Below are 20,023 nucleotides of genomic sequence, written 5' to 3'. Positions count from 1 at the left end.
GTTACTAGCTGTTCTGTTCACATTACAAATGATAAATCTGCCCTCTGTCAAAGAAAACTGCAGATTGCCTCAGTTCCATGAATGTGAAGCATTTACAGACTCGATGTGATTTACAGTTCAGGTCACAGTGCAGGTCTTTTACTTCTCACTCTCTTCTTCTGTGGTGCTCCTGATGTGTGTCTGGTGTTGCTATCTCTTAGTTTGTGTTTTATTTTGTCCTCCATCAGCACTCATGTTTCTGGAAAACGGCAGAGTGTGACAGCCGCTCTCCCGCCCACCTCATGCCAGTGGAGTGCTCTTATTCAGAGACAAAGGCCATCTTTGTTTCTTTGAGCACTGCATAGTTTACGCACACACACAAAGCAAAATTGGTATGGATCGGATCTGGCCCACACAATGTGCTTACACATGGCCCACATACCGCAAAGAATGATGGCCCTTTGGTGGCCTAGCTCTGGTTTGCCAGACGTGGCCCACACATGGGCCAGCACAAGGCCAGTTGCAGACACGCTGGTGGTTCTGTGCTGGCCCAGAACAGTTTCAGCTCTGGCCCCAGATGTCAGCCTAATGTGTATTTTAATCAAGCCATGTAATAACAACATGTGCATAATAGTGCAAAAGTAACATGATGAAACTCTGTTCAGACAGTGAATGGACTGATTCCTTTAATAGCGCTTTTCTACTCTCCCAGAGTCCTCAAAGTGTTCTATACAACATGCCACATTCACACACTTTCTCTAATCTGAGTGCTTCCTAACTAGATTCATACACATTCACACTCTTTCAGACTGGAGGAGCCAGGGATCGAACGAACCACTAACCTTCCAATCAGTAGGTGACCTGCTCTGCTGCCTGAGATACAGCCACCCACTGGCAAAGATGAGTAAACCGTCACTAGGTATTGGATAAAGTGTACACTCACAAACCTGTCAAACCTGCATTTGAAACGTTGGCTACCATAGCAGTATAGTATTGCAACATGGCATTTGGGTCTTCTAACTAAAATAGGAAAATAGGAACATAAATAGTATCATCATTGCCAGACCTGGCCCACATCTGGTTGACATACACTCTGCCATGGCACCAGTCAGTCAGAAGTGCCAGCTTGATGCCAGATCCGGGTCAGACCTGTTTTCTATGAGCCTGGGCCACATGACCCAATCCACAATCGAGCCAGATATGGCATGGCATCACATAAACAGTGCCATCTATGCCAGGCCTACCTGGGCCATATCTGGATGACATACGTCTTATCATGCCAGAAGTCAAACAGCAGTGCCGGCTTGATACCAGATCTGGGCCAGATCTGCTTGCTATTGGGGCAGACACAATCGCACAGACATACTCACTCACTCACTCACACAGTCACACAGACATACTCACACTATCAGCTGTCTGTTGCTTTCCAGCGATTGCAACACTCAGCATCAAGTTCAACGGTGCGCACATGTGGGTCACTTTCATCTTGTTAAGGTACGGTACACCTCATCGTGTGTGTGTGTGTGTGTGTGTGTTTGTGAAAAGGAGAAGCTAGTGTGACTTAAACAGACAGCGGCATGCTGCATGTTTTTACTATGATCATTAATTTGACAGTTGAGCCCAATTAAAGAACAAACTACTAAGGAAGGATGTTCCACATTATCAAGCAGACAAGTAGCGGTTTTTGATACGGGTTGCCCGGGGCGGCATGTTGGTGGGGGGTGGCATACTCGTACTCATGCTGGCCCGACATCATGCCAGTGCATATTGGGAATGGCATAGGCACCGATCAGTTTTCTAACGCCCATTTGCTGGGAGTAAGGGCACCCTCCGTTTGCAAGGAGGGCGCCAATTTTCTTAAATATTATTTTCTTAAATAAATATCAAGAAAATTGACAAGAATAATCCAGAGTAGAAAAGAGCGTGTGTAAAAAGGGTGTAACTATTGCAGTGTTCACCATGTGTTAGATGGATGAGTTGTACAGGGAGATGGCCACAGGCAGGAATGATTTCCTGTGTCGGTCAGTGGTGCTTTTTGGTAATCTCAGTCTCTCACTGAATGTGCTTCTGTGATAAGCCAGCATGTCATGGAGTGGGTGGGAGGTATTATCCAACATTGTCTTTATCTTGGACAACATCTACCTCTCAGACACCACCCTAACGGAGTCCAGCTCTATCCCCACAACATTGCTGGCCTTGTGGATCAGTTAATTTAGTCTGTTGGCATCTGTGACCCTCAACCTGCTGCCCCAGCATGCAACAACATAGAGGATAGCACTGACCAAAACAGAAATACAACAAGATAACATCAATTAGTAGGGATAGTGAAAATGTCTGTTTACGTTTGTTAGGTGTCCCAGGACGCCAAACAGGCTAGAACTGCCACTGAAGCAGACCACCATTTTCAAGCAATATGGGAAAGAAAAAGGATCTCTCTGCTGTTGAAAAGCATGAAATAGTTAAATGCCTTGGACACGTAATGAAAACCTTAGATCAGGGGTCGGCAACCCTGGGCACGAAGGGTTAACTGATGATACGATGATACTGGATTGGCCATCAGGCATACCAGGCATTTGCCCGGTGGGCCGGAAAGGGGAGGCAGGAGGAGGAGAGACCGGAGCGAGTGTCAGGCCGCTGGTCCGAGTGTCAGGTGAACTGAACTTCAGGTAAGAAGTTATGACCGGCAGTCTATCTGGGTCAGATATAAACCAAGTTTAGGTGTAGTTTATTTTCGTTGTGCTGACTTTTTCGTACTGCGTAATAGCTAGCGTGACGGAGTTTATATACAGCTGGGTGGGTGCTATGATGTTACCGATAGTGAACTTTATTTTATTCATAAGGTTAGTTAGTAGAGTTGCCAGCCGTCCCGTAAAAAACAGAATCGTCCCGCATTCAGAGAAAAATATTACGCGTTTCGCATTGGGGTATAAAGCAGGGGTCGGCAACCCTAGGGTCAACTGATGGCACAGCCATAGCTGGACTGGCCATCGGGCATAGGTGGCCCGATGATTTTTATTTTTTTTAATTTTTTGTAACGGTATAAACCAATGACTGTGAATGAAGCCAAAACGTCTCTATCGCCCCCTGGTGTCTGGCTGCAGTATAGGTCATAAACCCCGCCTCCTCCATGTTAGCGGTTGGGACTGGGGTCAGACTAAAATAAATTTATTCTCCTCAGATTATTTTTTTTATTTTTTTTTCTCCAAAGATTCTTTCTTTTGTTTTCAATAGTTCTCATCATGCTGATTGATGTCCAAGGGGTCTCCTTTCCCATAAGTTTGATTCTAATTCCTACCGCGTTGATGTTAAATTGGGGTGAAACGTCATCATAACAGCTTTGACTGGCAGCTGCAGTCACGGAGAAACTTGCGTATCTCTGTTCGGGAATAGCAGATAGAGCGTAGGCTCTGAGAGGAGGGCCAGCGTTTACGCTACGAAAACACGACCGAGTGTTTTGACCTGACAGCCTGAGGTGTTCTTCAGTACAGTAAACTGGACTACCCGACAGAAGGACCCGAGGCTCCGCTGCACTTTTTCGGTAAGTTAAACGTGTTTGTAAGCTAATCCGTAACTACCGTCTTTAGCTAGGTCATGAGACCTTAGCTAGCTAAAATGAGCACTCGGCTGTCAGGGTTCGTTTAGCTAATCTGTGCAGGTGAATGAATTTACTAAAGAAATCAAGGGAAACGCCCCGGGCTACTCAGTCACTAATTACTGTTACTGTACTTTTATTGCAAGTATTATACTGTAAAAGAAACAGGCTGCACCCTGCTTTAGCTCCTGTGCAGAGCTGAATATAAAATATGTGCACACAACAGCATGTTTTCAGTCTCTTACCACATCTGTAAAGACAGTAACATTTTTTTAAAGCTTGTACTTCAGTAACTCCTCATTAATCAGGAACTATGGATTAAGGTACTGTAGTGTACTGTAATACTGAAATAAATGTAAGCAAAGAACTTCAGATCCGGAGTGTGTGAGGACAGAAGAATCCGCTTTATTTCAATTTTGAGGGATAAAATTTATATCTGAGTTTGATGGTCTGTTCTCTTTGTGATTACAGGAGCTGCCCTGTACAGTGGCCCCTAGAGACAAAGCAGTACAAACTCCAAAACACGTGCAAACTCCAAAACACGTGCAAACCCCAAAACACAACGGAAGTGCTCCAGGACGCTAGGGGCAGTGTTGAGCTGGATTTGCAAAATAAACGGCAAGTTTGTTGCAAACACATGGGCTGTATGGGACGGTCTAGTCTCCGTTGCGCTGCCCAGGTTGCCTAGCAACCATGATACTAACAGCTGGAAACGTGTCATACAACTTTGTTTGACAGAAATGAGGGAGAACATATTTTGTTCATTTGTTTGTTTGTTTCTACAAGAGCTTTGTGTGATTTGATAAGTATCTGAGGCTGAGACCACAGGACAGTAAAACATGATTTTTGGGCTTCATTTCTGTACTGAACAGTCATTTAAGATTAGTTAGTAAATAACAATTAGCTAATGTTGTTCATGAGACTAAAGTCATATCACTTTGGTAATGTAAATATAATATGGCCAATATTAAAGTTATTATATTAATCATTATTAGCTATTACAGCAGTGAACATGAACTGTGTCAAATACTGAGCCTCAGTACAGATTCAAGTTGCAGTTATTTATGTCTTATCACCTTAAATCTTCACTCAAAGACAAGTATCTTTGACAGTGCATATATAAGTGTATCATATATAAGAGACAAATGTTGTTCCTTCAGTATGTTGGCATTACTAAATTTGGCTCATTGCTTACATATATTTATAAAAAGTAAATGTACAAGCTGTGATAACTGTTTCTGATCAAATGAAGAGTAGACTGATATATTGAATATTCCTTTATTGGGTGAGAAAATCAGACCATGTCATAACTGCACTGTTCCAAAAAATAGTAATGTCAAATAATTTTACTGTGTATTTTACAGATGTGTACTGTTTTTCTAGAATATCATTACATTTACATAAGTAGACTGTGATCTGACACGTCAAATGTAAAATAACATAACATCACTGTAAATGTAATAAAACACAATTTACTTGTTTGTTAAATATATTTTGTTGTACATATGCATATTTAGATCATAAAAATACATCCAGAAATGTCTCCCATCATGCCTTGGGACATGTGCTGCTGTTTAGATGTTCTTGTTTTATTGTTTATGGTTACGTTACTTTAAACTGTTATCTTGAATGTTGTGTTTACGCCGTGGTGCAGCGTCACTGACAGTTGTTGTTTTGTAGAGAGAGTGCTGTACCATGAGTGACTTCTGTTGTGCTGTTGTTGAACCTTGAGGCACATTGTAGCACCGCAAGTGTTTTAATAAGGAGTTCCCCCTACCAGCTTGGGGTTAAATAACAAGCTCAATCTCTCTCTGTGAGCTTCTTTGTTAAGATTTCTCTGTATGCCACAATGTAAAACATTATGAAGGTAATATGAAGGTATTTTACTGTGCATTTTACACTAATGTTCTGTTCTTCTAGAATATCATTAAAGTTACGTAAATAGACTTTGACTTCACATTTTGAATGTAAATTAACGTTAAATCACTGTAATGTAATACAACATAATTGTCATGATTATTAAATGTATCTGTCTGTACATATGCATATTTAGATTGTTAAAATACATTCACAAGTGTATCATGATTTCACAAATATCTGTCCGTTATTTGAAAGATTGAACTGTTGAATTCAAATGTAATGCTATGGAAAAGTATATAACATGATCCCTATAAGCTTGTGTTACATCACATAAGTATTATTATCGTTGCTAGTTAGGCCGTTCGTGGCTCAAGAGTTGGCAGTTCGCCTTGTGATCAGAAGATTGCCGGTTCGAGCCCCGGCTTGGACACTCTCCGTCGTTGTGTCCGTGGTCAAGACTCTTCACCTACCGCCTACTAGTGATAGCCAAAGGGGCCGATGGTGCGATATGGCAGCCTCGCCTCTGTCAGTCTGTCCCAGGGCATGCAATCAATTATTATTTAAACCAACTGTTAACTGTATATTTCTGTACATTTACGTATTATGATTCATATTTCCACATTCAGTGACCTTGTTTATAGGTAATTTCATTGTTTGATCGCGTAATGTTCCTAATTTAATGTCTAAAAGCACTTGGAAAAGGCAGAATCCCATGTCAAATTAGCGCAACAAACTCTATTTTCATTACTGAAAATAACCGTATTTTTATGGGACAGTTACTTTCTGTTATTTTACGGTCGTATTTTTGGCGCCCCAGCTGCCGGAATATTACCGTTTTTTTAAGATGTTTTTTTTTTTCCTATTTATAGATGCTTTCATTGTTTAATCACATTAACATGTTCCTGATTTAATGTTTAGCGGCACTTGAAAAAGGCGAGATCCCATGTCAAATTAGCGCAACTAATTGTATTTTCATTACTGGAAATAACCGTATTTTTATGGGGAGTTATTTTCTGTTATTTCACGGTCGTATTTTGGCGCCCCAGCTGCCGGAATATTACCGTTGTTTTAGGATGGTTTTTTTTAACAGTGTGCTTTAAGTCATACAGAATAGATATCAGAGCCTTAAACAGGCTGACTTCTGCTAAATGGGTCAAACTGGGCAGAAAGTATACAAACACATAACATCCTTATAAAATATGATGTAACACTATAGATCAACTTACCTCAGAATATATAAAGCATATAAACAATTACAGCAATATGATGCAACAAACACAGCAGTGCTACTAATCCAAAATACTCAAAGCTTCATAGAACTGAAACAAACATTTATTTTTAGCTCCATTCTGCTGCTGATACATACTTTAGGTTTCTGAATATTAAACTTGTTGCTGCCTTTCATAGTGTTTAACATGAAGGCCCTGAGTACTTTCTCCCACACTGAAAACACTGGAATGATAACATTATTTGAACATTACCTAATAAGACTGATTCAGGACAGACAATTAGTTATTCCAAACTTTTCTAGCAGTCCTTCAAAAACGGAACAGTCTGTCTATTCTCTCCATCTGTCAGCTGCTGCTGGCTCTTCCTCCTCCTCTTCCTCACACACTGCTGAGTTTGTTCTGGTGGATCATCAGGGGTGCAAAGCCTCACAGATGATGTGCAGCAATGGGTCCCCTCAGTCTGTCCTCACTCTGGACACTTGCAGTTGTCACACATGGAAATCAAATGTGTGATAAGCTGCAGGATTCAAACACAAGTGTAACTTATAAATGAATGTTCATACTTTTATTACACAATCAGAGAGAAAGAAAAAGAGAGAAAGTGCAGGACAGACAGACAGGTGACAGTCTCAGTTGTATACACTGCTACAAAACAGCACAAAAGGAGGAGGATTGTGTTATTACGAAACAAGAAGAGTTCCCAGATGGTACAGTGGACACATGCGTGACTGCTGTGATTAAAGCATCTTTCTTTCAGCTTAACGAGTGAACCGTCAGCTCGTTCAAACACACGTTAAAGTCTGTTTGGCTCGACACCACCAAACAGAGGCAGCAATATAACATAGCTAACATTAACAGTGCAGTGAATCCTGCTTGTGCTGTGATATTCAGGACTGCAAACCGAGCAGCATCACTGACTTTCAGCTTGTTATGTTTGTGGACATATGACTAACTTTAATTATCCATAAAATCATCACATTCTCTGTAAGATTAAAGTCAACTATTGAACGGCGTATATTTTGAAGTAAAGGCTTTAAAACCAAGTTAGTACAAACATCGCTAATGTCACATAACTTTCCCGACATGTGACCAACAGTAATGTTTTAATGTTCTTCATTATAAAACCATTTGCGCATAAATAAGTGACATAATATTCAGTACTTACTTCTGAAAGTTTACTCTTCGGCGGCTCCGCTTCCGCCGTTTTTTTCAGCAAAATTATCCACACCACCGCCGCGCTATGAAATCTGGGATATGTTGGGCTATGAAGGCTACACCAACCCATCCTTAAAATTCAGGGAAATTAACCCTTTAGAGCCGAGCAGAGCGGCCCCGCTCCGATTTGCGTAACTATTTTTAAATCCCAGTAGAACTGCAACCACGTAAGCTAGCGCAATAATTTTTTTTGCATATGAAACTGGAGAAGTTGTACTTACATATCACACATGCAGCTTTTCCCAGAGAGATGTTTCCTTCCTCTAATATGTTTGCAGAAATCATGTAAAAAGCAAACAAATAAAAAAAAACATAATCCTCAGCCAGACTCTTTATCGATCTGATCAGCTGTTCACATCACTTCCTACTTTGATTATGCCTCGTCACGTTGTCACCGTGACCTATCACGTGGGCCTGTACAACAACAACAGGAAGTGACGTCATTTCCCCGGGAAATTTAGTTTTTTCTCTCGCTCGTGTATAATGTCGCTTTTTCTAGAAACATACACTCGTACAAAACACAGAACACACACTTTTTACACACTCAAACACATCCACCCATTACATTATTATGCAGCAACAATCCAGACACACCAAATACTTCACATTGCGCGAAGCTTTGGATCTGATTACCGCCCCTCCTGAATACGGTGCTTCTGGCCATTTGTCGGATCCTGATTCTGCCGACAGTGAGGATGAGGCCGACTTCGTTGAAGGGATTGACCCTTGCTAAGACAAGTATGTATATTGTTTGAAATAAAATAATGTTTTTTATGGAAGAGAAACGTAGGAAAAATTACGTTTGCGGTGCAAAAGAGGAATTTCGCACCGCGACACAATTTTGCCCAAATTACGCACCATTATATAACTCTCATGCTATACAAATTAAACAGACAGTATAATTTCTTTTGTGTATAGTGTTGATAATGTTGAAGAAGAGGGAACTGAAGTCTCCTGCTCAACTGAAGCAGCCCCTACTCCGGAGGGAAGCAGACGGAGGGGAAGGAGTCGGATGACTTGTCCGCCGGCAAAAAGAGGCAAGTGCTAGTGATGTGCGATACCACTGATTTTCTTTCCGATCCGATACCAAGTAATATTCAGGGTGGTATAGACGATACTGATCCGATACCGATACTTTGTACAAAAACTTATTTTATTTATTGTATCTCAAATTATAGCATCATAATGATTACAGGACATCAGACTACTTGTTCTTATCACTTAATAATGTAGGGTTCTTCATACAGAAATAAAAAAAATGAAGTTGTGCGCTATTTGAACTCATTGCCCTCCTGCAGCACTAAAGGACTCCGTGACAGATGTCTGTCTCGCCCTGGCAGCACCTGTCCCTCTCCTCCTCTTCAGTTCACCTCAACATACGCTCCTCATATTCTGTGATATGATTTACTCTGAGGTGTTTGACAAGGTTAATGATGTTGCCACAACCATACATGCCAACCCTCCCGATTTTTCCGGGAGAATCCCGAATTTCAGTGCCCCTCCCGAAAATCTCCCAGAGCCACCAATCTCCCGAATTTCGCCCGATTTTCCAGGACAACAAAATTGAAAAATCATATTGCAGAATTCATAGCGCGGCCCAGCCAATTCCAGTTTCCAACAATGGCGGCAGCGACTTAGTTTTGATATTACTCTTATTTCTCTTTCTGGGTCGCAAAAAAACTTTTAACATATTTTCAGGTGAGAATGTAGCTGTGTAAACTTCAAATATCTGAGCCGACGATGGCTCAGATATCATCATGATATATAAGTCACTTTGATAACTTAAAAATGTTATTGTTTGGCTTTTTTCAGTGTTTTATTTGTTCGTGAGTAAATCGGTTTGGCTGAGATTAAAGTTATTAGATTCGATTAAATTACATTTAACTTTATTAATCCCTCGGTAGGGTTACTCCGGGGTTTTCACACAGCTGAATAAACGTCAAACAGAAAATGGTTAAACAGAAGTGTGAGACGGTCGAGCGTTTATGTCAGTGCCCGGTTATATTTTAGATAGCAAGGAGCAGACGGCAGTGTTTCACTCCACCGAGGGAGCTCGTGACGTACAACCCGGCTTTCTTTAGACCGCGAAGGCCGGGTCCTCAGGTGGAAGCAGCCTCTGAATTTGGACACCCCCGCTGTTTCCGGGCCGGCCAATAATAACGGTGACATTTAACGTATTTTATCCGATAAATAAACACTGTAAAATGTATTTACCCCCCCCCCCAACAGCCCTTTTGAATGTCTCCCTAGTATGGCCACAACTCCTCACTCTTGGAGCACTTTTTTGCCACATGTATCGCAAACCACGTCTCAGCTGTTGGTGGAGGTAAAATACGTCCGCACATGACTTCAATTACGCTCAGCCATTGTTGTGAGTGCGCACGCCAAGGGGCTGCGAGACATTTATACAGCCGTATTTCGCACATGACTATGAAAGGCGGAAGAGGAAGTAGTTCCTTTGAATGTAGACAATCCGAATGTTATAGTTTCTTTCCACTGTGTTCCTGTTAATGATAAACTACAAATTTACTCTAAATTACTAAAATATCGATATTTTAATGTGAGAATCGATTCTAGAACATAAATGACTGGTATCGGAGGAATCGATATTTCAGGATCGATTCGCACATCACTAGCAAGTGCTCCAGGTCACTCTCCGGTGATGCAGCTGCCTGGATGAGTGAAAAGGACCCTGACAGCTTGCCTCATTCTCTACCGAATTTCTGTCCAAAAAGAAAGCCAGGTGTGCAGCTGCCATTTTCAGAATGTGTGGACCGTCCATCGCCATCTGAACTATTCAAGATATACTTTGACCATGCTGCTATAAGAACACTGTGTGTCAACACAAACAAAAATGCAGCTAAAAATATTGCTGCAGGCAAAAAATTCACATGGACTGATCTCACAGAGGCTGAACTGTACCATTACATTGGCATAACACTCTACATGGGGGTTCTAAAGCTGCCTAAAATGAGAGACTTTTGGCGCGTGAATTCGATTTTTCATGTGCAATATCCCTCTGAGGTCATGACCAGAGACCGGTTCCTCACCATCACTTGGAATATTCATATGAGTGACCCTGCGGAAGACACTCTCAATGACAGAAAAAAAGGAACTACAAATATACAGGGAGTGCAGAATTATTAGGCAAATGAGTATTTTGTCCACATCATCCTCTTCATGCATGTTGTCTTACTCCAAGCTGTATAGGCTCGAAAGCCTACTACCAATTAAGCATATTAGGTGATGTGCATCTCTGTAATGAGAAGGGGTGTGGTCTAATGACATCAACACCCTATATCAGGTGTGCATAATTATTAGGCAACTTCCTTTCCTTTGGCAAAATGGGTCAAAAGAAGGACTTGACAGGCTCAGAAAAGTCAAAAATAGTGAGATATCTTGCAGAGGGATGCAGCAGTCTCAAAATTGCAAAGCTTCTGAAGCGTGATCATCGAACAATCAAGCGTTTCATTCAAAATAGTCAACAGGGTCGCAAGAAGCGTGTGGAAAAACCAAGGCGCAAAATAACTGCCCATGAACTGAGAAAAGTCAAGCGTGCAGCTGCCAAGATGCCACTTGCCACCAGTTTGGCCATATTTCAGAGCTGCAACATCACTGGAGTGCCCAAAAGCACAAGGTGTGCAATACTCAGAGACATGGCCAAGGTAAGAAAGGCTGAAAGACGACCACCACTGAACAAGACACACAAGCTGAAACGTTAAGACTGGGCCAAGAAATATCTCAAGACTGGTTTTTCTAAGGTTTTATGGACTGATGAAATGAGAGTGAGTCTTGATGGGCCAGATGGATGGGCCCGTGGCTGGATTGGTAAAGGGCAGAGAGCTCCAGTCCGACTCAGACGCCAGCAAGGTGGAGGTGGAGTACTGGTTTGGGCTGGTATCATCAAAGATGAGCTTGTGGGGCCTTTTCGGGTTGAGGATGGAGTCAAGCTCAACTCCCAGTCCTACTGCCAGTTTCTGGAAGACACCTTCTTCAAGCAGTGGTACAGGAAGAAGTCTGCATCCTTCAAGAAAAACATGATTTTCATGCAGGACAATGCTCCATCACACGCGTCCAAGTACTCCACAGCGTGGCTGGCAAGAAAGGGTATAAAAGAAGAAAAACTAATGACATGGCCACCTTGTTCACCTGATCTGAACCCCACTGAGAACCTGTGGTCCATCATCAAATGTGAGATTTACAAGGAGGGAAAACAGTACACCTCTCTGAACAGTGTCTGGGAGGCTGTGGTTGCTGCTGCACGCAATGTTGATGGTGAACAGATCAAAACACTGACAGAATCCATGGATGGCAGGCTTTTGAGTGTCCTTGCAAAGAAAGGTGGCTATATTGGTCGCTGATTTGTTTTTGTTTTGTTTTTGAATGTCAGAAATGTATATTTGTGAATGTGGAGATGTTATATTGGTGTCACTGGTAAAAATAAATAATTGAAATGGGTATATATTTGTTTTTTGTTAAGTTGCCTAATAATTATGCACAGTAATAGTCACCTGCACACACAGATATCCCCCTAAAATAGCTAAAACTAAAAACAAACTAAAAACTACTTCCAAAAACATTCAGCTTTGATATTAATGAGTTTTTTGGGTTCATTGAGAACATGGTTGTTGTTCAATAATAAAATTATTCCTCAAAAATACAACTTGCCTAATAATTCTGCACTCCCTATATACAGGGAGGTCAACTCTGGTAACTGGGAAAGGGCTGTCATTTGATGCTGTAATGGCACTTATAAACAAAAACTACCTGGGAACAGTATATCACATTTATTGTGATAACTTTTATACAAGCCCAGCACTTTTTCACTACCTTCATGATCTGGGGTTGGGAGCATGTGGGACATTTCGGGACACTAGAGTTGGAGTCCCAAAAACCAAACTTAACGCCCTGACAAAAAAATCTCCACGAGGGACAATCAGGTGGATCAGAGAGGGCCCTCTCATTTTTATCAAGTGGATGGACACAAGGGAGGTGAGTGTGTGCTCAACTCTGCACAGTGCCTTCTCAGGAGACACCTGTGAAAAGGATGTGCAAGGCTGAAGGACAACACAGAGCAAATGAGGTGCCAGTGCCATCAGCTGTAAAAGACTACAACCGCTTTATGGGAGGAGTTGATCTGTCAGACCAGCTGATTGGCTCCTATTCTTCATGGAGAAAGAGCAGGAAGTGGTATGTGACAGTGCTGCACCACTTTATAGACATTGCTGTCACAAACAGCTACTTGGTCAGTAAGGAGCTCTCTGGCAGACTGGAGCAGCAGCCAATGACGCACCAGGATTTCCAGGAGCAGTTGATTGCTGAACTCTGTGGGGTGTCCTCACAATCAGGAGCGAAGAGCTACCAACACATCCCAGTTGCCATTGTTGAAGGGGCATCTGGTCAAAACAAAGCCACAAAGGGGCGCCGGAAGTGCAGGCTGTGTGGGAAGTGCACACCCTTCAAGTGTGAGGCATGCAAAGTGGCTCTGTGCGTCATTGTGGACAGGAACTGTCACAGGGCCTATCACACCTCCACTACTGCTGCTGAAGAATGATATTTGACTGTTTTTCTCTCTCTAAAAGTAATGTGACACTTAGAACTTTTACTGCACTATTGTAAACTTTTTTTTAAAAATTATTTACATGTTACCAAATTGTGCAAAATATTAATTAATTTATTTTTTGGTTATGCTCCACCAGGGCTACTGAACAGCAATATTTGACTGTGCCTTTCTGTATATAAATTCCTGTGACACTTATAAATACTATTATTGTATTGTACTATTATAAATAGTTCATTTTGATGTTGTATTTTTATTGTCATGTTGTTAAATTGTGCCCAATATGCATTTTATTGATTTTCGTTTTTTACTACTGTTTATAAAAATGATTATATTTCAAAAATGAATTGATGAAAAAACTCCAAATAAATTTTGTGTAGTTTGAAAGGACTTTGTGCAACTTTTTTTCATTTACAATTTTGAGCTATATAGCTTTGATATTTTTGTATCAACAAAAATATGTGAAAAACAAAAAACGTTTTTCAATTTTTTTGTGGTTTATTGCACTTTTTTAGCAATTTCCATAGTTACTATGGATTTGTTACACACATATTATTAAAATTTGGGATATAAGGGTTGTATTGATGTATAGTAAGTTAAAATACTCAAAAAAATGGGCCTACAGTATGTACAAATGTAAACATAAGGTCTGTCGGACTTGTTCTATGGTAGGTCTTAAAGGGTTAAGGACGCATTTGAGGGCCGCATTTCGAGCAGCCTTTGATTTGGGACAGCCTTCGTCGTGTCGCTGTGACGTAATTGGCCTTAAAATGCAGCCTTTAAGGCTGCAGACCCTGAATTGGGATACAGCCCAAATCCGGTCATTGGTACTTCCTGGCTTGTGTAGTTACTAGGTAACAAAAGCTCAACATTGCCCCTAGCGTCCTGGAGCACTTCCATTGTGTTTTGGAATTTGCATGTGTTTTGGGGTTTGCAAGTGTTTTGGAGTTTGCAAGTGTTTTGGAGTTTGTACGTGCTTTTTCTCTAGGGGCCACTGTAGCCCTGAGATTCAGACCTCAGCCCCATCGAGTGACAGCAGACAGATCATCCAACATGTTAACTGCAAAATGAACTGATGAAAACAGTACAAAGGTTAAAGTACCACATGTGCTGTAGTGAAAGCTGCAGCTTTATTGATAAAGTTAAAGACAAAAAAACAAAAGGATTAATCACTCATGTAACTGTGTCACTATATATCAGCATTAACAGGACCTCAGTTTGGTGTTTCACAAAGCTAGTTTCTCTGCAGGGTGAATGTAGCTGTTGATAGAATATGGACTCTATTATTAAATGAAAAGAAGAAATTAGACTACACTACTGAAACCTTCTGCTGCTCTTTTTAAAGTTTCCATGTTACCAGGCTGTAGAGGGCTCTGAAGATTTAAACAGTTTTAGATCCATTACACTCACAGTCTTATGTTAAAATCTCAAAGGACAGCATTATATTTTTGATATTAACAGTAACTCTGGGCTTCTGTGGAGTGTGCAGATGATCTCATCGCTGTCTAAAAATGGATTAAAAAACAAACAAACATAAGAAGTGCCGAATCCTTCAATAATACAGACTATTAAAGTAATAGGTGTGTAGCATCGCTAGCTAGCTAGCAACAAGCCTCCAACACAGTGCGTATGCTAGCGGCTAATCTAGCAAACGAATTAACAACAGAGTGATTTTAGAACAATGGCTGTATCCCAATTCAGGGTCTGCAGCCTTAAAGGCCGCATTTTAAGGCTGATTGCGTCACAGCGACGCGACGAAGGCTGTCCCAATTCAAAGGCTGCTCGAAATGCGGCCCTCAAATGCGTCCTTCATTTCCCTGAATTTTAAGGCTGTGGCAGTGTAGACTTCGTGGCCCAACATATCCCAGAATGCATAGCGCAGCGCCGAAAAAAAACGGCGGAAGAGGGGCGCCCGGGCGCCCGAAGAGTAAACTTTTAAAAGTAAGTACTGAATATTATGTCACTTATTTATGCGCAAATGTTTAATAACGAAGAACATTAAAACATTCCTGTTGGCCACATGTCGGCAGAGTTATGTGACATTAGTGATGTTTGTACTAACTTGGTTTTAAAGCCTTTACTTTAAAATATACGCCGTTCAATAGTCAACCTTAATCTTACAGAAAATTTGATGATTTTATGGATATTTAAAGTAAGCACTGAGACAAATTTAGTAATGCCAACATATTAAAAGAACAATATTTGTCTCTTATATATAACACAGTTATATATACAGTGAAGATTTAAGGTGACAGGAAATATAAATAAATGCAGCTTGAATCTTTACTGCAGCTCAGTATTTGAAACAGAGTCATTCACTGCTGTAATAACCAATAATGATTGAAATGATAACTTTAACATTGGCCATATTGTATTTACATTACCAAAGTAAGATGACTTTAGTCTCATGAACAACATGAGCTAATTGTTATTTACTAGCTAATCTTAAAATGACTGTTCAGTACAGAAGTGAAGCCCAATAATCATGATTCCACAGTCCCGTGGTCTCAGCCTCAGATACTTATCAAATCAAAGCTCATGTAGAAACAAACAAACAAATGAACAAAATATTTTCTCCTTCATTTCTGTCAAATAATGCTGCATGAAATGTTTCCAGCTGTTAGTGTCATGGTTGCTAGGCAACCTGGGCAGTGCAACGGAGGCTAGACCATCCCATTTCAGACGCCTCGCACTTCAGGCCTTAGCGGTCGTTGAGTACGCGGCCCTTGTGGACCGTTAAGGCTGCAGACCCTGAATTGGGATACAGCCTATAAGATGATAAGCTGTGTGCCTTTTTTTTATAACAGTGACATGGTTGTATTTACCTTAATTAAACGAGTCATCAGTCACGTAAACCAGCAAAAAAACTCAAGCAGCCGGGCTACGTAAAAAGTGTAGGGGGGCGTGTTTGCGGTCACGTCCAGCGGGTGTGTGGGCGGGACCGTTACACAGTCGCTCCACCTCAAGTCACTACTGCGCAGACTCTGGCTCCAAATTTGCAAGATGGCAGCCTCCACAAGCGGGATATTTTGGCTTCATTTTTGCACAATGGGAGGAGGCGGTGTAGCGTCGTCCATCTTTTATACAGTCATTGGTATAAACAATGAAAGGTGTTGGATTGGCCAGATGCTGGCCGGTGTGTAAAAATAACTCAGTTGTTTGGTGGTGGCCAATGTTCCCTCTAAGCTGCGCACGTGCGCAATTGCGCACTGCTGGCACGGTCTCTGCGCACAGAAAATCTGTGTTGCACACAAAAAAAATCTAACCTGAATTGAAATTAAAATTAATACTTTAACAATTCTGTTTTGCAGTGTTAGTCAGTAAGTGACTGGCTGCTCCCGTATGGGATTAGAACGATGCCACCTTATCCCATAGTCCAGCCAATAATGCCATTCACATTCGTATATACGCAGCTAATCAACGTCGACAGGCTATGACAGCGTCCTTATGTGCCGACACCGGTGTTTTAGCTAGCAAAGCGGCATGAAGCGGCATGGCTGATGTGGAGTGAAGCCACGTTAATGACAATGTGTACAGCCATTGGAGATGTGAGCAGGACAGATGGAACAGTTGACGGAAAAAGTGTGGACTTTATACCAGTTTTTAAATTGTGTTGATAGGCGGAGTTATGATAAAAATATATGCAATGGTTGGTTTTCTTTCTGAATACTATCATTAGGGCTGCCACGATTAGTCGACTAGTCACTATTACGTCGACTATCAAAATGGTCGACGACTAATTTAATAGTCGACGCGTCGTTTGAAGCTTTGTAAGATCCCAAAAGACGCGGGAATAAGTAGTAGGATTTAAGAGTGTAATAACGGACTGAAACAGAAGATGAGAGCACTGCATGTACAAGGATGCCAGCTACCGTTAAACCCCGAAGAAGAAGAAGAAGCAGCTGTGTCCCAGATAATGGGCCCAGCGCATTTGTCAACAATGGTGGCAGCTAGTTAGTTTTAATATTACTGTTATTATTCTTTTTGGGTCACAAAATAAAGTTTAACATATTTTCAGGCGAGAATGTAGCCGTGTAAACCTCAAATATCTGCTCAGTTTATCAAGACACCACATATTTTCAAAAGCGCTCCGACGTTTTCTGAGACGTCTGTTACCCACTAGCTCAATAGCTAGCCGGGGGCAAGGCTCACTAGAGCCCGTGAGAACACCGGACTCCCAGCAAATCGTTTTCAAACCCACCGCCGTCTTTCGCTACTCAGGTTAAACATGATATATAAGTCACTTGGATAACTTAAAAATGTTATTGTTTGGCTTTTTTTTTTAGCATTTTATTTGTTCCTGAGTAAATCGGTTTGGCTGAGAAATAAAGTTATAGTTTTTACACAGCACTCTCCGCCTGTGAGCAAAAACAATGCCAAAAACCCCACCCTTTCTTATTGGTCGAAAAATGTACCATGTCGACCAATCAAAAAATGATATGGCAACATGGCATTTAGTTGTTTAGGAAAGGGGGGAAGTTTTGGGAGTGACGGCGGTGTTTTGAGATGTGAGAGATTTGCGACGTTTAGCACAGATCTTGTGTAGTTAGTGTGTAGTGTAGTCAATAGTTTTGTTGTGTGTGTCAGAACAATGAGGCGACTGCTGAATGTTACAGGTGTTACAGGAGTGATACATCTCGTGTTGTCAGGCCTGTTGTTCTCCTTTATCTCATAGTGGACAGAAATTATTTTTTGGAGTGGCACAAATAATTTGTGTGGCATCAAATTTGATGCAGAACAGCTGATTGTTCTATAAATAGTTTGAAATGTTTATTTAAAAAAACGCCTTGGCTGCATTTTTAGGTAAATAACTGCAAAAAACTGTTGTTTGCATAACTCAGTTACTTTTTTGAAGAAGTAACTGTATAATTAATTGCCCAACATTGGTCATTATATACTGTATTTTGCAGACAGAGAGTTATAGGACTCTCTCCCAGACCACAGACTCATACAAGTTATTAAAAAAAGAAAGAAAGAACGTTGTGTTTTCAAAATTGGACTTCAAGCTATTTTTACTTCCAATAGTGTTAACATACTACACAGGTCAATGACTAGATTTTTTTTACATTTTCATTGCAAGTGGGCTAAAGCAGTTAATTAAAAGTAGTCTAACATAAATGTAAATGCTGTAATTTGATTATTTTAATAAACCATGTAACTTGGATAGATTTGATGCTGGCGTGACCACAGTGCACACGTCTACTGTTGCTCACAGTGGTCCAAGGGACCGCTCAGGGAGTTTGTGTGTTCGCTCACACGCATGAAAAATTAGAGGGAACATTGCTGGTCGGCCCCTTTAGGGTCCCTGAAGGTGTGAAAATGACCTCTGTAAAGTATGTAGGTTTTTCGGAGGGTGGGGAGGCAGTTCACATCCAAACAGCAGCTCTGTGAGGCAGCTCTGTTTCTGCAAAGACATTCAAGCAGAAACTTTCCAAGAACTCAGGTTTCATGCAAGAATTGTGAGACTGCTATCAAATATGTGAATGTGTAACTTGTCCTGTTGAGATGTTTTTGACTAAAATAGCTTTTGTTTTCAGTAAAACTGATTTACTAATGCTGCAAATTCAACAAATGACCATTTTCATTTCTCTACAACCTATAAAATGTTTTGAAACTCTGTGTGCTTCATAACTTGGAACAGTGCATTTTAGGCTTTTTATTTTTGAAAAACATTGTTTTCATTGGAGCTTTGTTCAGTAACATTTGAATTACTCTCTCTAATGGTTGATGACTCGAAAATTATGCTGACTGTCATTTGAATCGACTGTTTAGGACAGGGGTTGGCAACCTGCGGCTCCGGAGCCGCATGCGGCTCTTTAGTCCTTTTAGTGCGGCTCCGCTGGTTTGGGAAAATAAATTATTATTTTTTAAGTAATTAGCTGAAGTGTATTTTATTTATGTTAGTTCTTTTTTAACTTGTAGTTCTAAATTGGAAGATTATTGTGATATTGAAATATAAATATAAAATTATATTCTATTTTTTTTTTTGATCGCTCAAAATAAGCGTCACACTTGCGGAAGCCAATATACCTGCCGAAACGCCGTGCATTTATCGAGACTTTCAACCCCAGGTAAGACAATTCTGGATCTTCGGATCCACATTATGTCAGCAGCTGTTCTCCACCGTGAACTATGTTAAAAACAAACACTGCTCACACCTCACAGATGACAGCTTACAGTCCTGCGTAAAGATGAAAGTGACTTCGTACAGCCCCGATTTGCAGACGCTGTGCGCAGAGGTTCAGGAGCAGAAGTCCCATTGTAAACATATCACGGCAGACCCGACGATGTTTCCATGAACATGCTTTTCAGCATCTCTTTATCGACCGCTTTTCACACACGGTTGCTGTACGTATACAGCCGGTGTTAAAGCGCACAGCCCAACACATACCAACATAACAGCATAGACAGCACAGGAATGTGCTAATTATTGCCAATTATTTTTTTAAAAGTCAAGTCAAGGCTCCAAAAGCCCAAAGGCGATATAAGGGTGGCGGCTCACAACAGTTTTTGTTTGCTACATGGATCATTTTAGTTCAGCTGGGTGTCTTTCCTTTTGTTATATTTCTTTAAGAGTTCAAAATGTGT

At 41.0% G+C, this 20,023-nt stretch overlaps 1 long non-coding RNA gene across 1 annotated transcript; it reads right to left on the bottom strand.

Moving 5' to 3' along the window:
* Window positions 1–3,131: 3,131 nt before the first annotated feature.
* On the bottom strand, window positions 3,132–18,636 carry LOC120740704. The gene is made up of 3 exons (XR_005697449.1): window positions 18,624–18,636; window positions 17,606–17,609; window positions 3,132–3,353 (listed from the first exon to the last, which is right to left on the bottom strand). It is a non-coding gene; the product is annotated as an uncharacterized LOC120740704 (long non-coding RNA).
* Window positions 18,637–20,023: the final 1,387 nt, after the last annotated feature.

The sequence above is a fragment of the Simochromis diagramma genome, unplaced genomic scaffold, assembly GCF_900408965.1.
Source record: "Simochromis diagramma unplaced genomic scaffold, fSimDia1.1 OVJJ01000433.1, whole genome shotgun sequence".
Lineage (NCBI taxonomy): Eukaryota > Metazoa > Chordata > Actinopteri > Cichliformes > Cichlidae > Simochromis > Simochromis diagramma.
This window is presented reverse-complemented; position numbering and strand designations above follow the sequence as displayed.